Consider the following 13,165-nt stretch of genomic DNA (forward strand, 5'->3'; position numbering starts at 1 on the left):
CTCCCTGTCCCCCCACATTCCCCTATACACTTTCTCCAAGGGAGATTTTCATTCTTGTCATCAAAAGGAAGGGGAAGTTGGGACTGAAGGCCATTCTGCTCTCTTCATAGAGAGGAGATATCAGACCAGAAGTATATCCAACTGCTCCTTTAGATATTATTGAGAAACAAAATATCTTACCAAGAACTCCACTGACTCACTGATGAATGCAGGAAAGATTTTACATTCTTGCAAGAATGGGTGCCTGGTTGAGTAGACATACCTTTGAAACTCCAAAGACAGGATTTTATTTCCTATGCTGAAGGGCAAGTTCCTCCCCCATTAATTCCCCATTAATTGGATGTTACAGAAGTTACATGAAGTGAATCTCCATCCCTCATTACGTAGCTAGTCCCTGCTCCCAGGGAGTTTACATTCAGGAAAGAGGAAGGTACCAGAGGAGTGCTAAAGGCAGAGAACAAAAAATTCTTTACAAATCTCAGGCTACCGCCCCTGATTACAAAAGTCAGTCCCTGCTCCCAAGGAGCTTACATTCTTTTGGGGGAAGATAGCTAACCTCCACCCTTGATTATTCCTTGATGTCCTTGTGTTACTGAAACCGTGTTTCAGTTTTCTAATTTAGGTTTCATTTCTCCGTTTTAATTTTCCTGACTGTGGAAACCAAAATTCCTCATCCATTCCTCACATTAGTTTAGGGGAAATGTTTGGGTTCAAGCTAATTTCTGATTGCTGTCATTATTGGAAGAAGGTGGATCCCAAGCTTTATATCTAAGACTTGATCACTTTCCCATTGAATGCCAATTCCACAATGTACAATACACACATAGCACATAGCTTTCCAAGGGGAAATTCCCTGAAGTCTCTAGTGTAGCAAGCAAGACATAGAGACACAGTGACAGTTAACTCCTCTCTTGTCTTCCTATGTCTTTTTCTTCAGCAACTTGAAGTGAGGTGAGCCTCTTCGTCTCTTTTTTTAAAGCTGGAAGCCAGAAGCACCTGAAGTGACTAGAAGCTTGAAGAAAATTCAAAGAAGACTTGCATAAGAACCAAAGCATTCTCTCTCTCTCTCTCTCTCTCTCTCTCTCTCTCTCTCTCTCTCTCTCTCTCTCTCTCTCTCTCTCTCTCTCTCTCTCTCTGTCTGTCTCTCTGTTTCTCTCTCTCTCTCTTCTGTTTCTCTGTCTCTCTGTTTCTCTCTCTCTCTCTCTCTCTCTGTGTTTCTCTCTCTCTCTCTCTGTTTCTCTCTCTCTCTCTCTCTCTCTCTCTTTCTCTCTCTCTCTCTCTCTCTCTCTCTCTCTCTCTCTCCCTTCTCCCTTCCTCCCTCTCTCTTTCCCTGTTCCTCTCCCTTCCTTTCTCGCCCTTCCTTCTTCCTTCTCTCCCTCCCTTCCTCCCTTTCTCCCATTCTCTGTCTCTCTCTTTCCTTCCCTTCCTTCCTCCCTCCCTCCTTCCCTCTTTCTCTCTCTCCTTCTGTCTCTCTTTTTCTTTCTCTGTCTCTCTGTCTCTTAATAGATTAGATAGATCTAGATCTAGATTTTCCCCCCTTTCTTTTTCTCTCTATATAAATATAGATTGTTATTATTTGTCTTTCCTTTTTTTGTCTTTCTTTCTTGAAGAGGATCAATGACATTAGGAGGGAAAAGTCTGGACTTGCAAGCGAATTGGATTTAAGTGAGGCAGAATCGTGCAGTCATCAATCTCAGTCTCTCCTCCAGGATGGCAGTGGCCCTGAATGCAGTAGAAGACCATGATTTTTTTTAAAGTTAGTCTTTTCAATATCTCAGTTTGTCTGAGGCAACACTCATTCAGTGATCAAAGAATAGGTAAGAATTCAGACATAGATATAGATGTAGCTAGATTCTTCTTTTCTCTTTCTCTCTGTCTCTGTCTCTCCCCCCAGTGTCACTCAGGACAGGGTCTTTATTTTCACAAATAGGAAAAAGAGTTCCACACCAAAGAGATTTGGGACAGGGGTTATACATATACTACTTCTCTCTCATAGCATTATCAAAAGAGATGTATTTAAAACTCCATAGAAATTTGAGCTTTGTTGATAAGTGTATTTCTAACATGGAAATATCTTTCCCTCTTGGAATTCCTCAGGCCATTCTGTTAGAGTACACACTTAATCATGTTCTAAGTAAGTTTATGTGTGAATTAGTGTGGGGAAGGCAAGATGTTCTATGGAGCATGTATGAGGATGAGTTTGGCTCCTAGCCCCCTTCTAATGAATCACCTTTGCTCTGGTCCTTTGCTAAAGGACATTTGCAACAAATGGTTTCTTGTTGAATCAGGTATTCTGTGTCCCCTTAAAAAATGACCTCTCTGCTACACTGTTAGTTATTTGTGTAAATGTCTGTAAGTTTCTTAAGTGCAGGAATTACTGCATTTTTCATTTTTATTATCCCAAAGATTAAGAAAGTAGGTTGCTACTTGACCAAAGTTTGTTGAATTTAAAGGCCAGGAGAGTGACAGTAATCTTCTGTTCTGTGGCTTTGGGCCAAGACTTTGCTACACCAGGATGGAACCTTTTATAAGCTAAATTCATTAGCAGGAATTGCAGAGAGGATCATTTAGATTTTCTTCTAAATATGAGATCCCCTTTTTATTGGCCTCATTGGAGTTAATAATAAATTTATAAAAGGGGAAAAACACATTTCCATACCAAAGGAAATGTAAGTGATAAAATGCATGAGCCAGGAAAGGAATATTCCTGTTAGTGAATTAGAGTTAGGTCCTCTGTGCTTCACCACTGACTGGACAACTACTCTCTGCTTCAGAGATTAGTCAGCTTTAACATTTCAACCCTCCTCATTACTTCTTTTTATAATGGCTTTTCAGGAAGGACAGGACAGGTATAAGGCATTTTAAAGAACATGAAGAGGATGGATTTTATAGATTTAGGAATATGGAGGTCCCTTTCTTTTTCTGGTCCTCAGTTTCCCCATCTGCAAAAATGATAGTTTTGGATTCAATTTCTCTAAGGAATTTTTCAGTTCTGGAATTTCAAATCAATGTCTTTCTTTGATTCCAGAAGATGCAAGTATATAGACGTATAAGGGCCTTCCAATGTATTCATTTTAGGAAAAAAAATAAATAGCGCTAAATTTGATCTTGATTTTGCCTGGAAGAATGAAGCAAAATGTCTCTTACTTTTGGGGTTTTTTGTAAAAACCAGTTTGATACACTTCTCCTCTAGACTGGGATATTTTGGTTTCATACATCTCTTCAGTACCTTTTGCTTATTTCTGCAATCAGTCTTTATGAGTTGCCCTTTTTTAAAAATTATTGTTCATTTTTTTTTAGTCCTGTCCAACTCTTGGCTTTTTACTGGGTTTTCTTGGCAAAGGCACTGGAGCGATTTGCCATTTCATTCTCCAACTCATTTGAAAGATGAAAAAACTAAGGCAAACAAGGTTAAGTGACTTGCTCATGGTCACACAGCTAGTAAGTGTCTGAGGCCAGATTTGAACTCAAAAAAGATGAGTTTTCTAGACTCCCAGCTCACTACTCTGTCTATTCTGCCACCTACCTGCCCCTGTGAATTGCCAAAAGGGACTGAAAATCACTTTTAGGACTTGTCCTATACCTTTGTGGGCCTATCCTGTACCTTCTCTGAATCCTAGTCTTTAAAATTCTAAAGTGGGAAAGGATCCTTCTATTTATAACTGCCATTTAACTTGCGGCACATCACTTAACCTTACAGAATTACAGAATTGGAAGAGTCCTTAACCTGTACCCAAACAGGAAGCTCCTTTTATCGCCAAAAAACTATCTGCCAATGCATGAAGACCTCCAGTAAAAATCAGTGAATATCTCTTAGAGCTGCCCATTTCACTTAACTATTCTCAACTTTAGTTTCCTCATTTGTAAAATGAGAACCCTACAATGTATAAAGCCTATCTCATGAACTTGTGAGAGTAATATGAGATAATACATGTCCAAATGGCAATATTGTATAGTGAATAAGGCACTCAACTTGAAATCAGGAGGACCTAGGTTCAAACCCTACTTTAGTCACATACTACCTGAGTGACCCTGGGTAAATCACTTAATTTACTTCTTTTTTTTTTTTATTAAGATGAAATTTATTAAGGATAAGAATAAAGACCTGACATGTTAAAATGAATAAATTATTGACCAGATATGAATTGCACTGGATTATCTCTGAGACCCCTTCTAATTCAGAAATTCTTTTTTTAAAATAACTTTTTATTGACAGAACATATGCATGGGTTATTTTTTACAACATTATCCCTTCTGCTCCGACTTTTCCCCTCCCTCCCTCCACCCCCTCCTCTAGATGGCAAGCAGTCCTATACATGTTACATATGCCACAGTATATCCTAGATACAATATATGTATGCAGAATCAAACAGTTCTCTTGTGGCACAGGAAGAGTTGGATTCAGAAGGTAAAAATAACCCGAGAAGAAAAACGAAAATGCAAACAGTTCACACTCATTTCCCAGTGTTCTTTCTCTGGGTGTAGCTGATTCTGTCCATCATTCATCAATTGGAACTGAATTAGATCTTCTCTTTGTGGAGGAAATCCACTTCCATCAGAATACATCCTCATACAGTATCGTTGTTGAGGTATATAATGATCTCTGGGTTCTGCTCATTTCACTCAGCATCAGTTCATGTAAGTCTCTCCAGGCCTCTCTGTATTCATCCTGCTGGTCATTCCTTACAGAACAATAATATTCCATAACATTCATATACCACAATTTACCCAACCATTCTCCAATTGATGGGCATCCATTCATTTTCCAGCTTCTAGCCACTACAAACAGGGCTGCCACAAACATTTTGGCACATACAGGTCCCTTTCCCTTCTTTAGTATCTCTTTGGGATATAAGCCCAGTAGTAGCACTGCTGGATCAAAGGGTATGCACAGTTTGATAACTTTTTGGGCATAATTCCAGATTGCTCTCCAGAATGGTTGGATTCGTTCACAACTCCACCAACAATGCATCAGTGTCCCAGTTTTCCTGCATCCCCTCCAACATTCATCATTATTTTTTCCTGTCATCTTAGCCAATCTGACAGGTGTGTAGTGGTATCTCAGAGTTGTCTTAATGTGCATTTCTCTGATCAATAGTGTAAATCACTTAATTTTCAAACATTTACTAAGCGTTTACTGTGCATAGCACATTGTGTTAAGTACTAGAAGGTGATGCAAAATTTAAACAAAACATTGTACCTGCTCATGGACTCATGGTCTAAGGGGAGCAAGAGACAAAAGAATATACAGGTCATGGGATAATTTCAGGAATCAATAACACACAGAGAAAGGTTAGCTTTGGCAAGGGGAAGGGACATCCTGAGATGAAGATGAGAGAATATACTTATCTTGAGAGTGGAACAAGAGAGAAAACTTATAAAAATGTCATAGAATCACAGAGTTGAAGCTATAGAGGCCTTTAAAGGTCATCAAGGCCAAACTCTCCTTTTAAAGATAAAGAAATTAAGATATAGAATGATTAAATAACTTGTCTATGGTCACACAGCTAATAAGTAACAGAGGCAGGATTTAAAGGCAGGTCTTCTTAATTCTGACTCCAGAGCCCTCTTACTTCCAGGAACAAATATAAAATCCTGTTTTGACCTTTAAAGCCCTACATAACCTGGGGGATAAATATAGACAAGGTAACTCAACTGGACAAAGGAAGGAAGAAAAGATTCAAACATAGAGGACAGTGCTTAATTAAACTGGGGGATTACAGGGTCAAGTCAGTGAGGGGAAGAAAAGGAGACCAGATCAAGAGTAATGTTCTGGGAGACCAGGAAGGGGTAGAGGGACTTGGGACAGGAAATCATGGCAAGGATAAAGAACAAATTTAGGAGAAGATAGATAGGCAGAGGGGAAAGAGATTTCGAATTCTTAAATTCTCTTCTCTGATCATAATCTTAAAGGTGCAGGGGGTAAATTGGGTTGAATAAAAAATTTAAGGTGTAACTACTCCTATGGTTGGCTGAAGCAGAGAGATAACAGAGGCATCAAAGTGATTAATGAACTGAGAGGCCATAGTGATAGGTCTTTAAGTATGAATATTAACATGCTGAATATGAGGGCAGTGGCTAGAGTGGAAAGGAAGACTATGAACAATCTATTCATTCTCTCTCTCTCTCTCTCTCTCTCTCTCTCTCTCTCTCTCTCTTTTTAACAGATGAGAAAACCAAGGCACAGTAAGGTTAATGACTTGCTTAGTGCTCTATAAATCATATCTGAGGTAGAATTCGAACTGAGACCTTCCTGACTCTAAATCCAATGCTATAACTACCATGCCACCTAGAGGCTACTTACAGACTCCGTGTTCTTTAAGTGAGGACCAGGGTGATCAAGTGATAGCAGCAGTATACGAGTCTAGAAGCAGTAAGAAGGAACGAGGAATAAGCTGACTCATCCCATTCCAGAATTCCTGAGGCCATGAAGATTGCTGGCCAGACTTACAGCAGGCTGGCCAGAGCTGGTATCTTTTGGGAAAAGCCAGGATTCAGAAAATGGAAGGAGTATACCAGACAGAGGTATAGGATGAAGATTTTGTAATAGATGCTTCATTTTGCAGGTGAAGAAACTGAAGGCCAGAGTGATGAAACCCGAAGTCCCACAAGTAGTAAGTGAGCAGATAAAGTTTAAACCTGGGTCCTGTGACTTCAACTCCACTGCTTTTTTCACTAAATCATGCTGCCTCTAAGTTACTTGGTAATGACAGAAAGGATTTTTTGCCTAGTCAGACAGTAGTCCCAATTTAATTTTCTGTTTAGTTCTGTTTTTTTAATAGAAATGATTGAAAATCTTATTTCACTGAAGCTCCATCACTTCCCCTGAAAGATGTTCTGAATTTTGCTGGGTAGTTAATTTTTAATTGTAACCCCAAGTCATTTGCCTTCCAGAATATGGTATTCCAGGCCCTCCAATCCTTTATTGTAGAAGCTGCCAGATCCTGAGTGTTGCTTCTTGGTATTTGAATTGTTTTGGTCTGGCAGTTTGCTATTTTTTTCCCTTGAAATTGTAGTTTTGGAGTTTTGCAACAATATTCCTTGGGTTTTCCTTGTGGGATCTCTTTCTGAGAGTGATCGATGGATTCAGTCAGTATTTCTCTCTCTGTTTCTAGAATATTGGGGCTCTTTTTTTGGTCATGACTTTCAGATAAGCCATTAATTTTTTTTATTATAGCTTTTTATTTACAAGATATATGCATAGGTAATATTTCAGCATTAATAGTTGCAAAACCTTTTGTTCCAATTTTTCCCCTCCTTCCCCCCACCGTCTCCCCCAGATAGCTGGTTGACCAATACATATTAAATATGTTGAAGTAGATGTTAAATACAATATATGTATACATGTCCAAACAATTATTTTGCTGTATAAAAAGAATCGGACTTTGAAATAGTGTACTATTAGCTGGTGAAGGAAATCAAAAATGCAGGCGGACAAAAATAGAGGGATTGGGAATTCTATGTGGTGGTTCATAGTCATCTCCCAGAGTTCTTTAGCTGGGTGTAGCTGGTTCAATTCATTACTGCTCTATTACAAGACTGATTTGGTTCATCTCATTGTTGAAGAGGGCCACGTCCATCAGAATACATCTTCATACAGTATTGCTGTTGAAGTGTATAATGATCTCCTGGTCCTGCTCATTTCACTCAGCATCACTTCATGTAAGTCTCTCCAGGCCTTTCTGAAATCATCCTGTTGATCATTTCTTACAGAACAATAATATTCCATAATATTCATATACCACAATTTATTCAGCCATTCTCCAATTAATGGGTATCTATTCAATTTCCAGTTTCTGGCCACTACAAAAAGGGCTGCCACAAACGTTTTTGCACATATGCTAGACCCATACTTTAGAAAAAGCAATCTTATAGAGGAATGTAGGGTGAGACCAACCTGAAGGTCCAAGTGAGAGGTGATAAGCAACTGAATTAGTGGTGACTATGTGAGTGAAAGGAATGTCAATGAGTGACACTGTAAAGGTAAAGATGGCAAGATTTGGCAACTGATTGGATGGGTGAGGTGAAAAAATATTGAGAAAGAGGCTAAAGCTGTGAGTTTGGTTGACTAGGAAGATAGGGGAGGCCTTAGTGGTGATAGAAATGTAGCTGAGGGAAGGATTGTGGGGAAAGGAGATAATAAGTTTGGATATGTAAAGTTTGAAATGTCTATGTTATATCCAGTTAAAGATATCCGAAAAGTAATTAGAATGTGAGCTCCTTGAAGGAAGGGACTAGAGTTTAGGGGATTTGGGGGAGGTTTTGTTGTTGTTGTTTTGCCTTTCTTTGTACCTATGCCTGTACTCAGGGACTGTTACTAAGCAAGTAATAAATGTTTGTTCTTGTGACCAAGAAAGACTAGGACTATATATATAGATTTAGGATTATAGAAATAATTGAACCTATAGGAAATGAGATCACAAGTGAAATAGTATAGAGTGAAAAGGGAAAACAGTCCAGGACAGAGTCCTAGAGGACACCCATGATGAGTGGGCATGGTATGTATGAGTGAAGAACTCTTAAAGGATAATTAGAAGGAGCAGTCAGGCAAGAAAACTAAAAGAGAACAGTGTCACAAAACCCATAGAGCAGAGTTTCCAGGAGGAGGAGAAGATCAACAGTGTTAAATCCTGCAGAGGGGTTACAGAGTCTCAAAACTGAGAAAAAGCCATTAGCTTTTGCAATTAAAGGCCACTGAGATAATTGGTAACTCTAGAGAAAGCTGTTTCCATTGAATAATTAGTATGGCTGAATGATTAGAGTTTAGATTGTTATTAGAAATTGGTTGGTTGGTTGATTACTGTCCTTTGTTCTTGAAGAGGACCAAAATGACATCACATTAGAGTTGAGTTACAGTGTGTCCCAATGTGGCTGATCAAACCAATATCATCTTGGAATGCTCTGTCACAGGTCGACACAAATACTCCATATGAACTTTTGTGGTAGCTTCTCTTAATTTTGCATATCTCATGTTTCTTTTGAGCTTATTCAATTCCACTTTGCTAATAGAGCACAATACATTCTCTGATGAGGGCACAACATGCTGGGTGGTCCTGTGCCAGGGTCTCCTATGTCATACAATTGATTCTAAAGTTCTTGAGACCCCTTGCGAGTGTTCTTTTCTGATGCTTTTATGACCACCTTGTGAGCTCTTGTTCTATATGAATCTCCATTAAATTTTTTTTTGGCAAGTGTCCATTTGGTATTTGAACAATATGGCTAGCCCAACAGAGTTGTATTCTCTACAGTAGAGTTTAATGCTTGGCAGTTTAATTCCAGAAAGAACCTCAGTGTCTGGGATCTTATCTTGCCAGGTGATCTTCAGAATCTTCCTAATTTAATTCAAAGGGAAGCAATTCAGTTTCCTGGCATGATGCTGGTTTACTGTCCAAGTTTTACAAGTATTGAATGACGAGGTCAGAAGCCAGATTATAGAAAGTCTAAAAGAGAATAAGACAGGAAGTGGAATGTAGATATCTTTCTTAAGAAGTTTAATTTGAGAAGACCAGAGAAGAGAATATAGGACTGTAATTAGAGGGAATAGTAGGATAAGTAAAAGGTTTTTGTTTTGTTTTGTTTTGTTTTAGCCTGGAGACTTGGATATGTTTGTTAGCAGCAGTAAAAGAGCCAGTACATATGAAGAGATTCAAGATAAAAGAAAAAGTAGAGGTGAAAAAGGAAACAGTTTGCTAGAGAAGATGGGAGAGAATGAACAGTATCAAAAGTGCATATGAAGGTTTGCCTTTGGAAAAGAGGACCATCTCTTTATCTAAGCCCTGCTTGAAGGAGGAGGAGATAAGCAGCGAAGATATTCGATTATAGATGAAGATGAGGGTCTGGCAGGAAGGGAGCCCTCAAACAGCTTTATTTTTACTCACTGAAACATGAAAGGAACTCAGCTAAGGTGGTCAGGATTAAGGTGTCATGGGAAATTTAAGGAAAATTGAGACTGTTTGAATAGCTATTGTGGGCAGTGAATCAATTAGGAAGGAATAAAATGTCTTGCTGCAGTGAGGGCCCAGTTGAGATTACATAACTCAAATCTGTAGTATGTCAGCACAGTTTTGTGATTTCCTGTAAGAACAAAAGAGATTTGGGTTTGACAAGTCATGATTGTGAGTAGGACAAGGAAACAAGGGAATTATTTATTGTTGCCTTCTGTTTTCAAAGACATTTTGGCTCTGCCATGAATTGGATTTAAGTGAAGAAAAACTATACAAAGTTATCAGTGGTACTCTCTGTCTTCCAGAGTCATCAAAGTCCAGTAGCAGGACAAAATCCAAGATAATTGGGAATGGGATGCAGTGATGTTTTCCTTGTTTGACCAAATGCTAAGCATTCCACAATTTCTGCTTCAGTTGCTTTTAGGGCTTTTGGAACAAATTGTTCTCACCTGCTCATTCTGCCAGGGAAAATCTTTATATGGTTGGAGTATACATCCCCACCAACTCACCAAGTTACCTTCACCCTGATTTAGCCCATCTGCCACACCAAGGGCTTTGGCCACTGCACAATGTTTCAACTTCTTGGAGCCCCAGGTGAGAGGTATACACCAAAGTGGATGAGCAGTCCTGAAAAGAGCTCAGCAAACCGAAGGCAAAGATACTAGTACTCCCTGAACTTGTTTTCATCAAGAGTTCAAAAGAGAAAAGGGAGGAAAGTATAACCAGTGATGGCCTGGAAAAGAATTAAGGAGTAGAGGGAATGGAAACCATAATGAAGATGAAGATAAGCTTAGGGGTTATGAGAAATGGGGAAAAATGAAATGAAAATAGAGAGTTTTTAAAAGGAATTTTAGAGATCATGAACATAGAAGTAAAGATTTATGGGTTACGGACAAGGTCAAGCATCTGTGTAGCCACGGTAGAATGGAGAAGTAGGATGATATGAATTAAATAAACTGGGAAATTAGAGTACGGAGAGGGTATCAACATACATGTTGAAATTCCCTAATATAAAGAGAGGAATTAGGAAAGAGAGAAAGATTGCAAGCCCGGCTTTTAATGTTACTGCTTGTTCCCTAATATCGTATTCCTGATTCTTTGCTGAGATTTAGTCATGATTTGTTTTCTCTGCAATGCTGCTCTCTGCTGGCCTTTAGCTTTTGTGCAACTTCTTTCCCAGTGGCAGGGAATTTAACTTTTGCATTTAACTCTTTAGATATACTTCAGACTTTCGGTGTAAATTCTAATTTGAATTATTGTCAGATAATTATCTTTCATTCTTATCGTAGCTTAGAGTCTCTGCAGGAGTTCTATTTAGCAAAATTGCAAAGGACCTCAATGGAGCTATGATGAGGTTACTTTTAAGCTTTATCAAGTCTCTCCCTGGTCTAGACAATAACTCAATAGCAAGGGCTGTTGGATGGAGATGAGGACCTTTCCCTTTTTCTCACCCCATTTCTTACTCCCACCCATTAGAGTCAGAATTAAGGAAATGAGTAATTACATCCAGGCAACAGTGTATTGACAATATATGTGGTTGCAAAACTGAATGCCAGATTCTCAGTAGTCAAGGACCCAGAAGCTTGACTTCTCACAGTTAATATATAATTTGGAGGGAGTAAAAAAAAAAGGCAGGAAAAATACAGGATTCTAGAATCGAGACATCTGATTTCTCTTGGGGGGAAGGGGAAGGGAGGGTTGGGAGGGGAAAAAGCAAAATGGAGTTACTAATGCTAATTATTTTAATGCAACACACTCTAGCAATTAGTTGCTACATTCTTTTTTGAGATTAAAGGATAAGTAATAGAGAGGCATATGATCAGCATGAGTAGGCTGTGACACACTAATAATAATTGCTGACATTAATAGAATACTTGATGTTTTGCAAGATGCTTTACATATCTATAAAATTTACAACTAACCAAGTAAGAGAAGAAGAAAAAAAGAATGTCATTAAATATATTATGGTCTCCTGAAAGAGAAGATGGACAGGTCATATGGAAGGAGGTATAATCAAAAGGTAATGCTTTTGCTGGCATACATGTGAGGTTGAGAGAACTAGAGAAAAACTCTTCCCCCATCCACCTCACAGAATTGCTGTGAGGATTAAATGAGAAGGCTGTAAAATGCTTACCACAGTGCCTGGAACAAAAGAGATACTTTAAAAATGCTTATTTCATTCCATTCCATTCCACTACTGTCTAAGCATATTGAGTGACCCAATAGAGACCCTGTGAGGGATTTATGGAAGGATATGGACAAGAATGATAGAGAATAATAGGGTGTATATGGTCATGATCTATATTCTTGGAAGTTCCCACAAGAATGAGCTCAATCAAGTATGGAAGAAAAGGAGCAAATGACAGAAAGATTCTCTCCATGGGACAGGGTGAGTACTAATTAGCCTAAATCAGTCCAAATTTCTAGTTAAGAGTGTTAGTCCAAGATACCTCTCCTAGAAGGGGTTTCTCACGTGGAGGTTCCTCTCAAGCACCTCTCAGGAGTGGTGCCTCCTGGCCTCAAGCACCTCCTGGAAGGGACATAAATCTTATTGTTGACCTTAGAGAAAAGCAAAATTAGGAGCATTTTGTAGGAATTAGGAGAGGTAAATTGTGGATTTACCCAAAGGAAAATCTATCTAAAAATAAAAGTTTTTTAAAAGTACATTGAGATGCCTTGTGAGGGCATCTCACAGGCATTCCCTGTCCATAAAAGTTTTCAAGTGGAAGCCAGAGAGCCACTGGTTGTCACCATTGTAAAGGGGATTGCCGATCAGATTCTGGTAGCCCTTTATAATTTTCCAGGTCCCTTCCAGCTCTGAGATTTGTGATTCTGAGATTTGGTGACTGGCTATCTTTCTGGAACAGAACCTGGAGCAAATCCCTAAATGAAGGGCTTTCTCTTCTTTTAAAAATATTTTATTTGTAACATTCACTTTTTAAATGATTTAAAATTTTTTTTCAAATTAAAGTTCCTTTTTGAAATTTAAAAATTGAGTTTCTCCAACGAGAAGACATGTGATACCATTTATATATGTAAAATCATGCAAAACACTTCCATATTAGCCATGTTGGGGAGAGAGAGTGAGAGAGAGAAAACAGGCAAGAAAAAGAAATTATGTTTAAATCTGCACTCTTACTCCATCAGTTCTTTCTCTGCAGGTGGACGGTACTTTTCACCATATGGCCTCCAGAAGGATCTCGGATCACTGGACTTGATCA

This window comes from Antechinus flavipes, chromosome 2 (genome assembly GCF_016432865.1).
Source record: "Antechinus flavipes isolate AdamAnt ecotype Samford, QLD, Australia chromosome 2, AdamAnt_v2, whole genome shotgun sequence".
NCBI lineage: Eukaryota > Metazoa > Chordata > Mammalia > Dasyuromorphia > Dasyuridae > Antechinus > Antechinus flavipes.